Source organism: Melanerpes formicivorus, unplaced genomic scaffold, assembly GCF_026170545.1.
Source record: "Melanerpes formicivorus ecotype bairdi unplaced genomic scaffold, bMelFor1.0.p_v2 SCAF_45, whole genome shotgun sequence".
Lineage (NCBI taxonomy): Eukaryota > Metazoa > Chordata > Aves > Piciformes > Picidae > Melanerpes > Melanerpes formicivorus.
The window spans coordinates 25,151-44,298 of NW_027142397.1; the positions used below are offsets into that span (position 1 = coordinate 25,151).

General features: G+C 49.8%; 1 long non-coding RNA gene across 1 annotated transcript; it reads right to left on the minus strand.

Moving 5' to 3' along the window:
• Positions 1-16,144: 16,144 nt before the first annotated feature.
• On the minus strand, positions 16,145-16,934 carry LOC137451479 (uncharacterized). Its single transcript, XR_010989847.1, has 2 exons — positions 16,844-16,934; positions 16,145-16,435 (listed from the first exon to the last, which is right to left on the minus strand). It is a non-coding gene; the product is annotated as an uncharacterized lncRNA (long non-coding RNA).
• Positions 16,935-19,148: the final 2,214 nt, after the last annotated feature.

Sequence of the window (19,148 nt, forward strand, 5' to 3'; positions counted from 1 at the left end):
ATCCCTAAGGGACACAGAGTTCGGCAGCCCCGCAGTTTGTTAGCTTACAGCATTCGGCAGCCCCACAGTGAGTTTACAGCGTTCGGCAGCAACACAGTTTGTTACCGCTGTGCATGGGAAGGAGCTCAGACAGCTTCTGTTCGGAAGGCTTTCCATTCTAATAAAAGAAAGAAAAACAGACACGCCCAAATCAGTAAATATTTAATAACCCTACAACACACGCAAAGGAAAAAGCACTCCTTGTGTATGACACGGACGCGCTGTAAGCTTACGTATTCCAGAACCCCGTGTAGCTCATTTCAAAGCCTCTTTTCAGACACATGAATACCACACTTCTACACCTCATTAAACAAGAGAGCTAGGGAGTTGGAGGAGAGGGGTCAGGGTGAGCGGGCCTCCTAGGGGTCTTAATCCCCTCCAAGACCATGCAGGCATTTCAAACATTCCAGGTTGATACAGAAGAACCCCAGAGAGCAGCAGAGGCATGGACTTACCTGGAGGGGAACCCAAGGACATCAAAAAAGCTGAGCAAAGAGCCAACCTTGGCAGAGCCTGGCACCACCAAGCCCCACCGAGCCCGGTCTAAAGTAGCCAGGCTTGACGGAGTCACCATCCTTCTAGGGAAAGAAAATTGTCTCTCTTTACTGACCAGTCCTACACATACAGTTACTAGCCACACGCCCGTTGACAACTTTTGCTTCGTCCGTCTCTGGCCACGCTCCTCGCGAAGACGTGGAACCACAGATCGGGACTCCCGCTCGCTTCGTAGCTATTTTCTACGTCTCAGTCATGCCCGCTCTCACTCGCATGCTCAAAGCATCAACAGGGTGTCAAACATAGGAGGACCCTCCCCTGCCTCCACACAAGCCATCCTACAATTCATTACATCCCTAAGGGACACAGGGTTTAGGACCAACACTGTCAGTTTACAAGGTTCAGCCGCAACAGTGTCAGTTCACAGGGTTCAACAGCAACACCATGAGTTTACAGGTTTCAGCAGCAACACAGACCGTTTACAGAGTTCAGCGGCAACACTTTCACTTTACAGAGTACAACGGCAACACAGTTTGTTTACACAGTTGAGCGGCAACACTGTCAGTTTACACAGTTGAGCAGCGACACTGTCAGTTTACAGAGTTCAGCGGCGACACTGTCAGTTTACACAGTTGAGCGGCAACACTGTCAGTTTACACAGTTGAGCGGCAACACTGTCAGTTTACACAGTTGAGCGGCGACACTGTCAGTTTACAGAGTTCAGCGGCGACACTGTCAGTTTACAGAGTTCAACCGCCACACAGTCCACTTACAGAGTTTGGCGGCAACACAGTCCGCTTACAGGGTTCAACAGCAACACTGTCCGCTTACAGGGTTCGGCAGCAACACTTTCAGCTTACAGAGTTCGGCGGCAGCACAGTCCGCTTACAGAGTTCAGCGGCAACGTTTTCAGTTTACAGAGTTCGGAGGCAACACAGTAGACTTACAGAGTTTGGCGGCAACACAGTCCGCTTACAGAGTTCAGCGGCAACGCTTTCAGTTTACAGAGTTCGGCGGCAACACGGTTTGTTACCGCTGAGCGTGGGAAGGAACTTAGCCAGCCTCTGTTCAGAAGGCTTTCCATTCTAATAAAAGACAGAAAACCAGACACGCCCAAGTCAGTGAATACTTAAAAACCCTACAATGCACACAAAGGAAAAAGCGTTCCTTGCATATTAGACAGACACGCTGCAAGCTTACGTATTCCGCAACCCCGTGGAGCTCGTTTCGAAGCCCCTTTTCGGGCAGATGAATACCACACTTCCACACCTCTTAAACAAGAGGGCCGTGGAGTTGGAGGAGAGGGGTCAGGGTTAGCTGGCCTACTAGGGGTCATAATCCCCTCCAAGAACATACAGGCATTTCAAACCTTCTAGGTTGATACAGAAGAACCCCAGAGAGCAGAAGAGGCTTGGACTTGCCTGGAGGGGAACCCAAGGACATCCAAAAAGCCGAGCAGAGAGCCGACCTCAACGGAGCCGCCGAGGGGAGCTGAGCCCGGCCGAGCCCAGTCTAAAGTAGCCGGGCTTGATGGAGCCGACATCCTTCTAGGGAAAGAAAATGCTCTCTCTTTACTGACCAGTCCTACACATACAATTACTAGCCACACACCCATTCACAACTTTCGCTTCGTCCGTCTCTGGCCACGCTCCTCGCGAAGACGTGGAACTGCAGATCGGGACTCCCGCTCACTTCGTAGCTATTTTCTACGTCTAAGTCTTGCACACACTCCCATTGACAACTTTCGCTTCGTCCGTCCCTGGCCACGCTCCTCGCGAAGACGTGGAACCGCAGATCGGGACTCCCGCTCGCTTCGTAGCTACTTTCTATGTCTCTGCCGTGCCTGCTCTCACCCACACGCTCAAACATCAACAGGGTGTCAAACATAGGAGGAACCTCCCCTGCCTCCACACAAGCCATCCTACAATTCATTACATCCCTAAGGGACACAGAGTTCGGCAGCCCCGCAGTTTGTTAGCTTACAGCGTTCAGCAGCCCCACAGTTTGTTAGCTTACAGCGTTCGGCAGCCCCACAGTGAGTTTACAGCATTCGGCAGCAACGCAGTTTGTTACCGCTGTGCATGGGAAGGAGCTCAGACAGCTTCTGTTCGGAAGGCTTTCCATTCTAATAAAAGAAAGAAAAACAGACACGCCCAAATCAGTAAATATTTAATAACCCTACAACACACGCAAAGGAAAAAGCACTCCTTGTGTATGACACGGACGCGCTGCAAGCTTACGTATTCCAGAACCCCGTGTAGCTTATTTCAAAGCCTCTTTTCAGACACATGAATACCACACTTCTACACCTCGTTAAACAAGAGAGCTAGGGAGTTGGAGGGGAGGGGTCAGGGTGAGCTGGCCTCCTAGGGGTCTTAATCCCCTCCAAGACCATGCAGGCATTTCAAACATTCCAGGTTGATACAGAAGAACCCCAGAGAGCAGCAGAGGCATGGACTTACCTGGAGGGGAACCCAAGGACATCAAAAAAGCTGAGCAAAGAGCCAACCTTGGCAGAGCCTGGCACCACCAAGCCCCACCGAGCCCGGTCTAACGTAGCTAGGCTGGACGGAGCCACCATCCTTCTAGGGAAAGAAAATTGTCTCTCTTTACTGACCGGTCCTACACATACAGTTACTAGCCACACGCCCGTTGACAACTTTCGCTTCGTCCGTCTCTGGCCACGCTCCTCGCGAAGACGTGGAACCACAGATCGGGACTCCCGCTCGCTTCGTAGCTATTTTCTACGTCTCAGTCATGCCCACTCTCACTCGCATGCTCAAAGCATCAACAGGGTGTCAAACATAGGAGGAACCTCCCCTGCCTCCACACAAGCCATCCTACAATTCATTACATCCCTAAGGGACACAGGGTTTAGGACCAACACTGTCAGTTTACAAGGTTCAGCCGCAACAGTGTCAGTTCACAGGGTTCAACAGCAACACCCTGAGTTTACAGGTTTCAGCAGCAACACAGACCGTTTACAGAGTTCAGCGGCAACACTTTCACTTTACAGAGTACAACGGCAACACAGTTTGTTTACAGAGTTCAGCGGCGACACTGTCAGTTTACAGAGTTCAACCGCCACACAGTCCACTTACAGAGTTTGGCGGCAACACAGTCCGCTTACAGAGTTCAACAGCAACACTATCCACTTACAGAGTTCGGCAGCAACACTTTCAGCTTACAGAGTTCAGCGGCAACACAGTAGACTTACAGAGTTCGGTGGCAGCACAGTCCGCTTACAGAGTTCAGCGGCAATGTTTTCAGTTTACAGAGTTCGGAGGCAACACAGTAGACTTACAGAGTTCGGCGGCAGCACAGTCCGCTTACAGAGTTCAGCGGCAACGCTTTCAGTTTACAGAGTTCGGCGGCAACACGGTTTGTTACCGCTGAGCGTGGGAAGGAGCTTAGCCAGCTTCTGTTCAGAAGGCTTTCCATTCTAATAAAAGACAGAAAACCAGACACGCCCAAGTCAGTGAATACTTAATAACCCTACAACACACGCAAAGGAAAAAGCGTTCCTTGCATATTAGACAGACACGCTGCAAGCTTACATATTCCGCAACCCCGTGGAGCTCGTTTCGAAGCCCCTTTTCGGGCAGATGAATACCACACTTCCACACCTCTTAAACAAGAGGGCCGTGGAGTTGGAGGAGAGGGGTCAGGGTTAGCTGGCCTACTAGGGGTCATAATCCCCTCCAAGAACATACAGGCGTTTCAAACCTTCTAGGTTGATACAGAAGAACCCCAGAGAGCAGAAGAGGCTTGGACTTACCTGGAGGGGAACCCAAGGACATCCAAAAAGCCGAGCAGAGAGCCGACCTCAACGGAGCCGCCGAGGGGAACTGAGCCCGGCCGAGCCCAGTCTAAAGTAGCCGGGCTTGACGGAGCCGACATCCTTCTAGGGAAAGAAAATGCTCTCTCTTTACTGACCAGTCCTACACATACAATTACTAGCCACACACCCGTTCACAACTTTCGCTTCGTCCGTCTCTGGCCACGCTCCTCGCGAAGACGTGGAACCGCAGATCGGGACTCCCACTCGCTTCGTAGGTATTTCCTACGTCTCTGCCGTGCCCGCTCTCACCCACACACTCAAACATCAACAGGGTGTCAAACATAGGAGGAACCTCCCCTGCCTCCACACAAGCCATCCTACAATTCATTACATCCCTAAGGGACACAGAGTTCAGCAGCCGCACAGTTTGATAGTTTACAGAGTTCAGCAACCGCAGTTTGTTTGTTTAGAGGGTTCAGCAACAGCACAGTTTGTTTGTTTAGAGAGTTCGGCAGCAGCACAGTTTGTTTGTTTACAGAGTTCAGCAGCAGCACAGTTTGTTTGTTTACAGAGTTCAGCAGCAGCACAGTGAGTTTACAGAGTTCGGCAGCAGCACAGTGAGTTTACAGAGTTCAGCAGCCGCGCAGTTTGATAGTTTACAGAGTTCAGCAGCCGCGCAGTTTGATAGTTTACAGAGTTCAGCAGCCGCACAGTTTGATAGTTTACAGAGTTCAGCAGCCGCAGTTTGTTTGTTTAGAGAGTTCAGCAACAGCACAGTTTGTTTGTTTAGAGAGTTCGGCAACAGCACAGTTTGTTTGTTTACAGAGTTCGGCAGCAGCACAGTTTGTTTGTTTACAGAGTTTGGCAGCAGCACAGTTTGTTTGTTTACAGAGTTTGGCAGCAGCACAGTGAGTTTACAGAGTTCGGCAGCAGCACAGTGAGTTTACAGAGTTCGGCAGCAACACAGTTTGTTACCGCTGTGCATGGGAAGGAGCTCAGACAGCTTCTGTTCGGAAGGCTTTCCATTCTAATAAAAGAAAGAAAAACAGACACGCCCAAATCAGTAAATATTTAATAACCCTACAACACACGCAAAGGAAAAAGCACTCCTTGTGTATGACACGGACGCGCTGCAAGCTTACGTATTCCAGAACCCCGTGTAGCTCATTTCAAAGCCTCTTTTCAGACACATGAATACCACACTTCTACACCTCATTAAACAAGAGAGCTAGGGAGTTGGAGGAGAGGGGTCAGGGTGAGCGGGCCTCCTAGGGGTCTTAATCCCCTCCAAGACCATGCAGGCATTTCAAACATTCCAGGTTGATACAGAAGAACCCCAGAGAGCAGCAGAGGCATGGACTTACCTGGAGGGGAACCCAAGGACATCAAAAAAGCTGAGCAAAGAGCCAACCTTGGCAGAGCCTGGCACCACCAAGAGGAGCTGAGCCCCACCGAGCCCAGTCTAAAGTAGCCAGGCTTGATGGAGCCACCATCCTTCTAGGGAAAGAAAAATGTCTCTCTTTACTGACCGGTCCTACACATACAATTATTAGCCACACGCCCGTTGACAACTTTCGCTTCGTCTGTCTCTGGCCACGCTCCTCACGAAGACGTGGAACCGCAGATCGGGACTCCCGCTCGCTTCGTAGCTATTTTCTACGTCTCAGTCTTGCACACGCTCCCCGCACGCTCATAACATCAGTGTCAAACATTTAAAGTACTGTGAGGAACTTCCCCTGATTCCACACAAACCATCCTACAATTCATTAAGATCTCAAGGGATCCATTTCACAGAGCGCACCATTGTTTCACAGAGCGCACCATTGTTTCACAGAGCGCACCATTGTTTCACAGAGCGCACCGCATGAGCCGCCACAGGGAACCGAGACATGCTGCCCCCTAAGACAAAAAATCAAAGTGAAAAAAAAAAAGCCCTCCCTTTATAGATAGTCAAGAATGGTATTAATTGCGATGACAAAAGGCTTTGAAATCACCCCCACTGGATCTCTTCCATTAGATGCAAAAACTTCTAAGTTTTAGAAGCACATTCTAAGTAGAACAAAACGGATATTGCAGACATACCTATAAAAGGTGTATGAATTAAAAACCAGGGACCTTCCCTTGTGTGTAATCAGGAAGGCATTTGTCATCTTTTTTTTTTTTTAATTTGTCGTGGACTTACTTGCTCTTTTGTTTTTATTTTGAACGCAAAGCCCTCTGAACAGAGCCCAGCAAAGCTGCTTCCCCATGCACGAAGGCAGGAGAAGCCCCTAACTGGGCTGCCGCAATACCTTTCAAGGGGTTCTGATGGCATCTTAGATGGCGCCGAGGAGCCGAGCCGAGGAGCCGAGGAGCCGAGCCGAGGAGCCGAGGAGCCGAGCCGAGGAGCCGAGGAGCCGAGCCGAGGAGCCGAGCCCAGCCGAGGAGCCGAGCCCAGCCGAGGAGCCGAGCCCAGCCGAGGAGCCGAGCCGAGCCGAGCCCAGCCGAGCCCAGCCTCTTTTCAGACAAATTAATACTGCGCTTCTACACCCAGTTGAACAGGAGATCTATGAAGTTGGAGGGGGTGGGTGATAGGGTTAGCTGGCCTCCTAGGGATTTTAATCCCCTCCAAGAACATGAAAGCATTTCCAACAAGCTGAGAGCAGCAGAGGCTGGCACTTACCTGGAAGGGAGTCCAAAGAAACCAGGAAAAATCTGAGCAAAGAGCTGACCTCAGCAGAGCCGGGAACCACCGTGGTGAGCTGAGCCCCACAGAGCAAGGTCTGAAGTAGCCCAGCCTGACAGAGCCACCATCCTTTTAGGCTCTCTCACTTTGCTGACTGGTCCTAGGCATACAATTACTGGCCACACACCCATTTACAATTTTCATGTGTCTCTGGCCATGCTGTCACAGAGACATGGAACCACAGATCGTGACTCCAACTCAGTTAGTAGATTTTTCTCTACGTCTCCATTGTGCCCACACTCAACATTGCATTCCAGTTCACCATTTCAACATCTCACCTCTTCATTTCAGAGAACCCCACACCATTGCAGCGTTTCAGCATTTCAATTCGGAGAGCCCCACACCCTTTCATTTCAGGTCACCATTGCAGCATTTCAGCATTTCAATTCAGAGAGCCCCACGCCATTTCATTTCAGGTCAGCACAGTAGCATTTCATTTCAGAGAGCCCCACACCATTTCACTTCAGGTCAGCATTGCAGCATTTCACCTCTTTTCATTTCAGAGAGCCCCACACCATTTCACTTCAGGTCAGCATTGCAGCATTTCATTTCAGAGCGCCCCACACCATTTCATTTCAGGTCAGCATTGCAGCATTTCATTTCAGAGAGCCCCACACCATTTCATTTCAGGTCATTTCATTTCAGACAGCCCACCATTTCATTTCAGGACATCATTTCGTTTCAGAAAGCCCCGCACCATTTCATTTCACGTCAGCATTGGAGCATTTCATTTCAGAGAGCCCCACACCATTTCATTTCAGGTCAGCATTGCAGCATTTCATTTCAGAGAGCCCCACACCGTTTCATTTCAGGTCATGATTGCAGCATTTCACCTCTTTTCAGTTCAGAGCGCCCCACACCCTTTCATTTCAGGTCAGCATTGCAGTATTTCAGCATTTCATTTCACAGAGCCCCACACCCTTTCATTTCAGGTCAGCATTGCAGCATTTCATTTCACAGAGCCCCACACCCTTTCATTTCAGGTCAGCATTGCAGTATTTCAGCATTTCATTTCACAGAGCCCCACACCCTTTCATTTCAGGTCATCATTGCAGCATTTCATTTCACAGAGCCCCACACCATTTCATTTCAGGTCAGTATTGCAGCATTTCATTTCACAGAACCCCGCACCATTTCATTTCACGTCAGCATTGCAGCGCTTCATCATTTCAGAGAGCCCCACACCATTTCATTTCAGGTCATCATTTCATTTCAGAGAGCCCCGCACCACTTCATTTCACAGAGCCCCGCACCATTTCATTTCACATCAGCATTGCAGTGCTTCATCATTTCAGAGAGCCCCACACCATTTCATTTCACATCAGCATTGCAGTGCTTCATCATTTCAGAGAGCCCCACACCCTTTCATTTCAGGTCAGCATTGCAGTATTTCAGCATTTCATTTCAGAGAGCCCCACACCATTTCATTTCACTTCAGCATTGCAGCATTTCAATTCAGAGAGCCCCACACCATTTCATTTCACGTCAGCATTGCAGCGCTTCATCATTGCAGAGAGCCCCACACCATTTCATTTCACTTCAGCATTGGAGCGGTTCATCATTTCAGAGAGCCCCACACCATTTCATTCAGGTCAGCATTGCACCATTTCATTTCAGAGAGCCCACCGTTTCATTTCAGGTCATCGTTTCATCATTTCATTTCACAGGGCCCCACACCATTTCACTTCAGGTCACCATTGCAGCATTTCACCTCTTTTCAGTTCAGAGAGCCCCACACCATTTCATTTCAGGACAGCATTGCAGCATTTCATTTCAGAAAGCCAGCCGTTTCATTTCAGGACATCGTTTCATCATTTCATTTCACAGAGCCCCACATCATTTCATTTCACATCAGCACTGCAGCGCTTCATCATTTCAGAGAGCCCCACACCATTTCATTTCAGGTCACCATTGCACCATTTCACCTCTTTTCATTTCAGAGAGCCCCACACCGTTTCCTTTCAGGTCAGCATTGCAGCATTTCATTTCAGAAAGCCACCGTTTCATTTCAGGACATCGTTTCATCATTTCATTTCACAGAGCCCCACACCATTTCATTTCACATCAGCATTGCAGCGCTTCATCATTTCATTTCACAGAGCCCCACACCATTTCATTTCACTTCAGCATTGCAGCATTTCATTTCACAGAGCCCCACACCATTTCATTTCAGGTCACCGTTGCAGCATTTCACCTCTTTTCATTTGAGGGCCCCACACCATTTCATTTGAGATCAGCATTGCACCATTTCACCTCTTTTCATTTCAGAGAGCCCCACATCGTTTCATTTCACGTCAGCATTGCAGCATTTCACCTCTTTTCATTTCAGAGAGCCCCACGCCGTTTCATTTCAGGTCACCATTGCACCATTGCACCTCTTTTCATTTCAGAGAGCCCCACACCCTTTCATTTCAGGTTATCGTTTCATCTCGTGACATCCCACACCTGAGCCGCCGCATGTCGTCTGTTTCTTAGTTTTTAAATAGAAACCCTTTTCCCCTCCAAACGCACACCAAAACCAAATAAAACAACAATGACCGGTCCTAAACACACAAATAGTGGCCACGCTCCCATTCACAAGTTTCACTTTTAGGTTCTTTTAGCAACTTCCCCTGCTTCCCCACAGACAATCCTACAATACATTACGTTGTTACGGGATCCCCCGATCCCACACGCTTTACCCTTATTCCTCTTTTCTGCCGAGGGGAGCCGAGCCGCCTCTCGCGTCTCTCAGAGCGCTGAGGCAACTCACCCCAAGACTAAAAATCGAACTGAAAATCTCTCCCCTTTATATTGATAGACAATAATGGTATTAATTGCTATTTGAAAAGGTTTTGAAGTCATCCCCACTGGACCTCCTCTATTAGATGCAAATGCTTCTGGAATGCAGAAGCAAATTCTAAAGTAGAGCAAAACAAATGTTGAGAACATACCTACAAAAGGTGTATCAATTAAAAACAGGGGACCTTCCTTTGTGTGTATCAAGGGACATCTGTCTTTATTATTTCTTGTTTTATTTGTTGTGGAATTATTTGTTCTTTGTTTTTAATTTGAATGGAAAGCCCTCTGAACAGAGCTTAGCAAAACTCCTTCCCCCATACACAAGGGCAACAGAGGCCCCTAAGTGGGCTGTTAACACGCCTTTTAAGGGGTTCTGATGGCAACTGAGGTGGGTCTGAGGGTATCACTGGAGAATTTGGGGCCATATGGAGGGATGTGGGGAGCCTCCAGAAGGCTCCAAGAGAATCTTTTAGTCGGACCTTTAGGGTTACTTGCTGACAGCCAACCACAACAACCAGAACAGCTACTACTACTACGGTGCCTGCCACCAGCCAACCACAACCACGACAACCACCACAACAACAACAAATACTATGGCACCTGCCACCAGCCAACCACAACCACCGCAATGGTGCCTGCCGCCAGCCAACCACAACCACGACAACCGCCAGAAAAACAGCAACTACTACAGCGCCTGCCACCAGCCAACCACAACCACGACAAACACCAGAACAACAACGACTACTACGGCGCTTGCCGCCAGCCAACCACAACTAGCCCTAACCATCCCACTAGAATACCCACTGGAGACCCTCCATTGGCATCCACACGCCCCTAAATTCCCTTTGGGTAGCCCCACACCCACCACAGATGCACACAGACCCCCTTAGGAGAGGTGGCAACACTGACCAGTTAGGGGGCTATCTCATGCTGCTGTGCATGGGAAGCGCCTCAGCCGGCCTCTGTTCAGAAGGTTTTTCATTCAAATTAAAAAAAAAAAAAAAAAAAAAAAAAAAAAAAACAACAAAAAAACCCAACACCACACACAAACAAAAAAAACCCACAAACAACCAAGCCAATGAATATTTAAAAATCCTAGAACACACACAAAGGAAAATCCATTCTTTGTGTATTATAGATATACACTGCAAGTTTACGTAACACAGAACCCCATGTAGCTCATTTCAAAGCCTCTTTTGAGACTAATTCTGTATTTCTACACCTCGTTAAACAGGACAGCTATGGAGTTGGAGGAGGGTCAGGGTTAGCTGGCCGCTTAGGGGTTTTTATCCCCTCCAAGAACATGCAGGCATTTCAAATGTTCCAGGCTGATACAGAAGAGCCCCAGAGAGCAGAGGAGGTTGACACTTACCTGGAGGAGAGCCCAAGGAAGCCAGAAAAAAGCTGAGCAAAGAGCCATCCTCAGCAGAGCCGGGCACCACCGAGGGGAGCTGAGTCCCACTGGGCTCAGTCTGAAGTAGCCAGGCTTGCAGAGCCACCATCCTTTCAGGGAAAGAAAATGCTCTCGCTTTGCTGAAAGGTCCTAAACATACAATTACTGGCCACGCTCACATTTAAAATTTTCACTTCGTGTGTCTCTGGCCATGCTTATCACAGAACTGCAGGTCAGGACTCCAACTCGCTTTGGAGATTTTTTTCTACATCTCAACCGTGCCCACGCTCAGCTGCACGCTCCACACAAACTACATTTCTAACATTTTAAGGTCTTTTAGGAACTTCCCCTGGTTCCACGCAGATAACACTACGATACCTTAAGTTCTCAGGGGATCCCCCTGTTCCCATATGCTTGGCCCCAGCTTCCATTTTGTATAATGCAACACGGTACCACCTTTTCAGCATACAAAATAAGCAAAAAGCCCTATTATACACACAAAAGAAAATCCACTCTGTATTACGGAAGCACACTGTATACTTATATATTTCAGAACCCCATGTAGCTCATTTCAAAGCCTCCTTTCATACAAATTAATACTATTCTTCTACATCTACTTGAACAGGAGAGCTATGGAGTTGGATGGATTGAGACTCCCTCTCGCTTCATAGTTTTTTGTTTTTTTTTTCCTTCTGTGTCTCGATCGTGCACACTCAGCCACACGCTCTAAACAAGGTTTCTAACATTAAGTTCCTTAGGGAACTATCCCTGCTTCCCCACGGACAATGTCTACAATACTTTAAGTTCTTAGAGGATCTGCCGACCCCATACGCTTAACATCTGTAATACTTCAAGTTAAGCAGTACCTGTAATAAAAGAATAACAGAAACAATGCTTATACTACTTTTGGAACTCCCTGGTTCCGACCCAAGAGCTCTTTTACCTCGGACAGCAATTTGCCTCTCCCGTGTAAGGGGTCCCGTTACAGCTTAAGCATTGCCCCTTTCCCTTCAAAGCATACGTTTTTCTGCCTGGTGGCCCTTGTCCGTTCCTGCGCTGACCTGAGAGAGTTTAAGGAGCTCTGCCCGAGAAGCCTCGGAGGGGGCACCCGGAGAGATCCCGTTCCTCGGCAGGTCCCGCTGCGGTGGCAAGAAAATGATCTGTGGAAAAAGACAAACTCCACAACTCAAATAAGTTGGAGTTTTACATGCTTTATTACAGTGCTGGACAGACGTGGGATCTCTCCTGAAGCCATGTGCCAAACAACTTCACATGCTCAGGTTATTTCTATAATACAGGAAGTGGTAGTGTTTCAGTGCCAGAAATCTATTGCCTTTTTTTGTGTTTTCTGTGGGTTACTGCGTATGTTTTTCATCTTTTTTTTAAAATCAGTCACTTAACTATCCCTTGTTGTTATTTTGCTCCTTTGATGCTCACAGTTTACTATTCTTATTTCATATAAAAGGTTAATCTTTTCCCATGTTAATTCTTATTTTATACAAAAAGGTTAATTTTTCTTATCAGGCTCAGCCAGCCTCTGTTCAGAGGGTTTTCCGTTCACATAAAAAACAATCGACAACAAAATCGATACGTTTTAAAAAGCCACTCTTTGCATATTATAGATACATACTGCACATTTATATATTTGAGAACCCCACGTACCCCATTTCAAAGCCTCCCTTCTTAAGAATTAACACTGTAGTATAGATGTTTTACTTACTTCGAGCAGTGCTTTCTGGGCCAGATGTAAGCAGCTGAAGACATTTATTACATTATACGGCAAAGTTATATAGTCTAATCAGAAGGCACATGTGGCACATCTCAATTGGGCATTTTCTGCTGGCATACGTGTAATTAAGGCATACAATAGGTCATAACAACAAAACTATTTTAACACGTCCAACCAAACTCTGCCCAGTTTCTCTCCTTCGGTTCCAAAGTGTTTACATTACTCTCAGAGTCAAAGGCAAAACATAGCTTTCTCTGACTCGAGCAAAGGCAAATCTTCCCCATAGTCTTCCAAAGCTATCCCAAAACACCTTCCCACATCATACTATTCTTCTACATCCACTTAAACAGGAGAGCTTCTGGAATGTAAAAGCAAATTCTAGGGACAGCAAAACAGGGTTTCAAAGCATACATATAACATGTGTATCACATAAAAACAGTAGACCTTCCTTTTTGTCTGTCACGGGAGGGGGGGTTGCACTTCTTTGTTTCTTTGGGTTTTTTTTCTTTTTGTTTCTTAGTTTTCAATACAAATGGAAAAACCTTCAAAGAGGGCCGCACTCAGATGCTCCCCACACACAGGGGCAAGAGAAGCCCCTAACTGGTCAGTGTTGCCACCCCTCTTAAGGGGATCGGTTGGCACCTAAGGTGCACCTGGGGGTATCAAAGGGGAATTTGGGGGCACATAGAGGGATCAGGAGGGCCTCTGGAGAGTCTCCCAAAGGATTAGTTGGATATTTAGGGTTATTTGGACCCCCGCCACAAAGGCCACTACTGCAAAGCTTTCCCCTCACCACCACAATTAACCCTAACCATCCGACTAAAATACCCACAGGAGACCTTCCATTGGTCCCCACATGCCTCTATATTCCCCTTGACTTCCCATTCAAATTAAGAAACTAAAAATAAAACCAGTGATGTTTCTTTTGTGTGTCTTGTGGGGTTTTTTAGTTTGCAAATAAGAGTCATTTCAAAGCCTTTTTGCATCCACATTACTACTGTTCTGCAATCTCTCGATTAAGAGCACAGCTTTTTCTCTGCTGGAATACCTCACACTAACATTTTTTTCATGGGTTTTCATCCCCTCTGAGAGCATTCAGGCAGCTTTTTTGGGCAGCATCCCCCGCCCCTCACTCACCTGCTCCTCTCCTGCATCAGCACCCACCCCCATGTGGTATCATGGAAGGAAAGAGAGACAGCTGAGGGGCTGCCCCGCTTTTTATCACCCCAACCCACGGATGCCCTTCTCAGTGGGATTTGCACCTTCAGCACACAGCTGAGTTTTTGCTGTGCTTCTCTTCTCTGTGACAGCTGCTGTGCAGGTCTGCATCTCCAAGCATGTCACACCTTCTGGGATTTACTACCCCATAGTCACCTTGCAGTTGGTGCATTTCTTGCTGGCAATCAACCCATCTCTTCCATCTGTTGCTCTCATTGTTTTGTTTCAGCTTTCTGAGCCTGTGTCGGTACAAGTCCTTCTCAGGGCACTGCAAACAGAGACAGACAAAGCTTCCTTTTCTCCAATAGTTCCAGGAAGATTTCCGGCACTTCTAGGCAAGCACCGACAGAGTGACGGCTGTGAGGGGACATCAGCCTGGCACTGGAGCTGGGCATTCTGAGCAGATGAGGAACCCTGGGCAACACCTACAGAGAAATCTTGGTTTCTCTGCAGAGAAGCACTGGCCTTAGAGACAAAGCTGTCTTTGATCTGGGCACCAGCTGCAGCTCCCAGCGGTGCCTAGCTGCAGAGCAATGGCCTGCACCTTCATCCTGATCCAGGTGGAGAGAGAACTGCCAGGAGCACAACTTCTCTGCTACGGTTGCAGCATCCCCAGGGGCCGAGCGCAGCCTTGCTGTTAGTGAGGAACACAGCCCCTGTGAGAAGCTCCTGGGGTCAGGGGACAAACAAGAGGTTGTCCACACTGGAAACAAGGGAAGTCTCTTTGCCACTCCCATTATACCCATCAGAGGACTTCTGCTTGCTTACCTACCTGCTCGGTTGGAGTCTACACTGGAAGAAGTTTCAGCTCCTCGGTAAAAGCGTGGACTGAGCAGTTTCTTTTTCAGCCTTTCCTTCCTGACTGACAGATCAAACCCTACCTGGAGCCCACACAAACCAAGCAGGAGATCCCCTGCTAGGCTGGCAGGGCGAGGCTGTACCGTCGCAGCAGCCGTAGCCCTTGTGCCGACCGTGTCGCTGCTGCACGTCTTGCTTGCTCGCGGTTAATGAAGTGGAAAGCAAAGAGTCAATCTGAAAAGAATAAAGCAAAAAGCAAAGAACAGATCTCAGTTACTCACATTGTAAAGCTGTGAGGAGGTTAGCATGCATTCAATAAAAATACCACAAAATCCTTTGTTCTCCCTTCAGCGTTCATTTAACTCACAGAGCTGTGAACTGATGCTGTCCCAAAACACACAGTCAGCATCTGGTGGTACTTGGAGCACCAAGAAGAGAGTTTGGCATGCTGAGAGAGCACTTCCCCACTGAGGGAAGATCTGGGGCCCCACTGGGAGACTTGGGAAGGCACTGGGAGCACTAGAAAAGGATTTTGGAGTTACTGGGAAGAAGAGGGAGAACACAGGGGCCATGCTGGGAGCAATCGGGAAAGCAGAATAGAATACAGACTTAACCAGGTTGGAAAAGACCTTCCAGAACACTGAGTCCAACCTATCACCCACCACCATCTAGTCAACCAAACCATGGTACTCAGTGCCTCATCCAGTCTTACTTTAAACACTTGCAGTGATGGTGACTCCATCACCTCCCAGGGCAGCTCATTCCTCATGAGTGCAACACAAAGCAGACTTACTTGTGGTCTTGTTCTCCAAAGCACAACGTATAGACTGCTCCTGATGTAGACATACACACACACCCCACATGTGTAGAACAGCAAGAGTCCTGCAGACAAGACTCCTAACAGGAGTGGGGAAACACTGGGTGTACTAGAAAAGAAAAAGAGATAAAGGGCCAATTCTGTTATCACTTACAGCTCCACACTTCCGTCATTATTGCATGCACTAGAAGCACAGAGTTACAGGTATCTCTGGGTACAGTTGAGGCAGCAGCCGCCACCCCCCCAAAGCCCCGCGCTGCCCCGCCGGCCGCCGCCGCCGCGGCCAGCCCCCAAAGCCTCGCGCAGCTCCAGACCCTGACAGGCTGGACAGATGGGCAGAGTTTGGAAAGCATGCACGGACTCCCTGGTTGGTGAAGCAGGAATTGTTTAGTGGTACAGAACAAGCAGTGTATGTGGGAAAAATCAAGCAGGCTAAGCAATTCCTTGGCATTCTTGCACCACTGCTGCTAATTGAGTTTTCTCCTTTGATATGCAGCTCTCCATTATTATCTTCATCCCATAGCAGGTTGAGCTTCTCCAGCACGGAGGCGAGCGTCCTTCTGTCTCGCACTTCAGGCTGTTTACTGCAGTCAGCTCTTCTTTATCATCAGACCGTTCTTCCGTCATCAGCAGCCTGTTGTTCTTTCCTGTCCTGAAACCTTCCATACATACTTTCTGTTTTCCTTCAGGCAGAGTCCAAGGGCGTGATATTGAACACATGCAAGTGCCAGGTTCTACACATTACCACAACAACCCCAGGCATTGCTACAGGCTGGGGTCAGACTAGCTGGAGAGGAACCAGGCTGGAAAGGGAGCGGTAAGGGAGTGGCAAAGGGCTGGGAGGGGCTCAGGACAGTACTGGGAGGTACTGGGAGGCTGTGGAAGGACTCTGGGGGGGAGGGTTACTGGGGGGGAGTGAGGAGGCACTGGGAAAATTCTAAGGGTTAACTGGGAGGTACTGGGAAGGGCTCTGAATGGCACTGGGAAGAACTCAGAGACTGTGGAAAGACTCTGGGGCAGTGTGGAGGGGCTGAGGGGGGCACTTGGGGTTATGAGGAGATACTCACAGTGCTCCCCCTGCTCTCCCAGTTGTCTCCCAGTTGCTCCCAGTTGGGTTCCTGCTGCTTCCAGTTGTCTCCCAGGGCTCCAGAACTGACTCCAGCTGCTGCAGGTATGGCTCCCAGTCCCTCCCAGTGCCTCTCAGCCCCTACCAGCTTCCTCCCAGACTGGGAAAGGACTGGGAGGCACTGGGAGGGGTTCAGGACAGTACTGGAAGGTACTGGGAGGCTGTGGAAGACCTCTGGTGGGGGGAAGGTTATGGGGGGGAGACTAAGGGGACATTGGGAAAATTCTAAGGGTTAACTGGGAGGTACTGGGAAGGGCTCTACATGGCACTGGGAAGAACTCAGAGACTGTGGAAAGACTTTGGGGCGGTCTGGAGGGGCTCAGGGGGGCACTGGGGGTCATGGGGAGATACTCCCAGTGCTCTCCCAGTTGTCTCCCAGTTCCTCCCAGGGACCCCTAGTGCTCCCAGTTGGGTTCCTGCTGCTTCCAGTTGTGTCCCAGGGCTCCAGCAATGCCTCCAGCTGGTCCAGGCATGTCTCCCAGTGCCTCCTGGTCCCTACTGGTCTCCTCCCATACTGGGATAGGACTAGAAGGGATTGGGAGGTACTGGGAGGGACAGGAATAAACAGGGAGGGACTGGGAGGGGACTGGGAAGGGAGTGGGACAGTGTGGGAGGGGACTTGGAGGGACAGGGAGGGGACATAGTGGGAATGGACTGGGAGGCTGTAAAGGGCTGTGGGAGGGAAATGGGGGGCTGAGGGGGGATACTGGGAATTCCTGGGTCATGCTCCCAGTGCTCCCAGTTGTTTCCCAGTTGTCTCCCAGTGTTCCCAGTGGGGATGCTACTGCTTCCAATTGTCCATCAGGGCTCTTGCCAGGTAGTGCATGTATGACTGGGAGGGAACTGGAAAGGGATGGGGAAGGCACTGGTTGGGGACTGTGAAGGGACTTGAAGAGGACTGGGAGGGGAGTGGGAGGGCCACTGGGCAGGACTGGGAGGGACTGGGGAGGAACTGGCAGGGACTGGCAAGGGACTGAGAAAGGATTGGGAGGAAATGGGTTGAATGGGAGGGGATTGGGAAGGACTGGGGAAAACTAGGAAGGGACTAGTAGGGGACATGGAAGGGACTGGGATGGAATGGAGGAACTGGGATGGACTGGGAGGGGCTGGATTGGACTGGGGGGGCACTGAGAAGAGACTGGGATGGGAGTGGGAAAGGACAGGGAGGAACTGGGTGTACTGGGATGGGACTGGGAGAGACTGGGAAGGACTGGGAATGCAGTGCGACGGGACTGGGAGGGGAGTGGCAAATGACTGGGAGGGGAGTGGGGAGCCAGTGGGAGGGAAATGGGAGGGAACTAAGAAGGGAATGGGAAGGGAAAAAAGTTGGAAGGGACTGGGAATGGAATGGGTAGGGAGTGTGAAGGGAGTGGGAAGGAACAGGGAGGGCACCGGGACAAACTGGGAGGGGACTGGCAATGGCACTGGGAGGACCTGAGTGAAATGGGAGGGGACTGAGAGGGAATGGGAGGAACTGGGAAGGATGGGGAGGGAACTATGAGGGGAATGGGAATGGACTGGGACAAACTGGGAGGGGACTGGTTGGGAAGTGGATGAACTGTGAAGGGACTGGGAAGTGACAGTGAAGGGACAGGAAGGGACTGGGAAGGGACAGGGAGGGCACTGGGACAAACTGGGAAGGGACTGGGGGGGGGACTGGGAGGGGACTGCTTAGGCACTGGGATGGGAATGTAAAAGGGACAGGGAAAAGAGTTGGAAGGGACTGAGAAGGGACAGTGCGGGGAGTTTGAGGGACAGGGTGGACCAGGAGGGAATGGAAGGGACTGGGAGGGTACTGGGAAGGGTCTGGAAAAAGCCTGGGAGAAACTGGGAGGGGACTTGGAGGGAACTGGGAGTGGACTGGGAGGGAATGGGAGGGCACTGGGAAGGACTGGGAGGGAATGGGTGGAACTGGGATGGAGTGGGAGGGAACTGGGAGGGCCTGGGAAGGGACAAGGAAGGGGAGTGGGAAGAGATTGGCACAAACTGGGAGGGGACTGGGAGGGAACTGGGAAGGGAAAAGGAGGGCAGTGCAAAGGGACTGGGAAGGGACAGGAAGGGACTGGGAAGGGCCTGGGACAAATTGGGAGGGGACTTGGAGGGAACTGGGAGGACCCAGGAAGGGACAGGGAGGGGAGTGGGAAGGGACAGGGACGGGAAAAGGAAGGGACAGGGAGGGGAGTGAGAGGAAGTGGGAGGGAACTGAGAAGGGAATGGGACGGGCCTGGAACTAAGTGGGAGGGGAC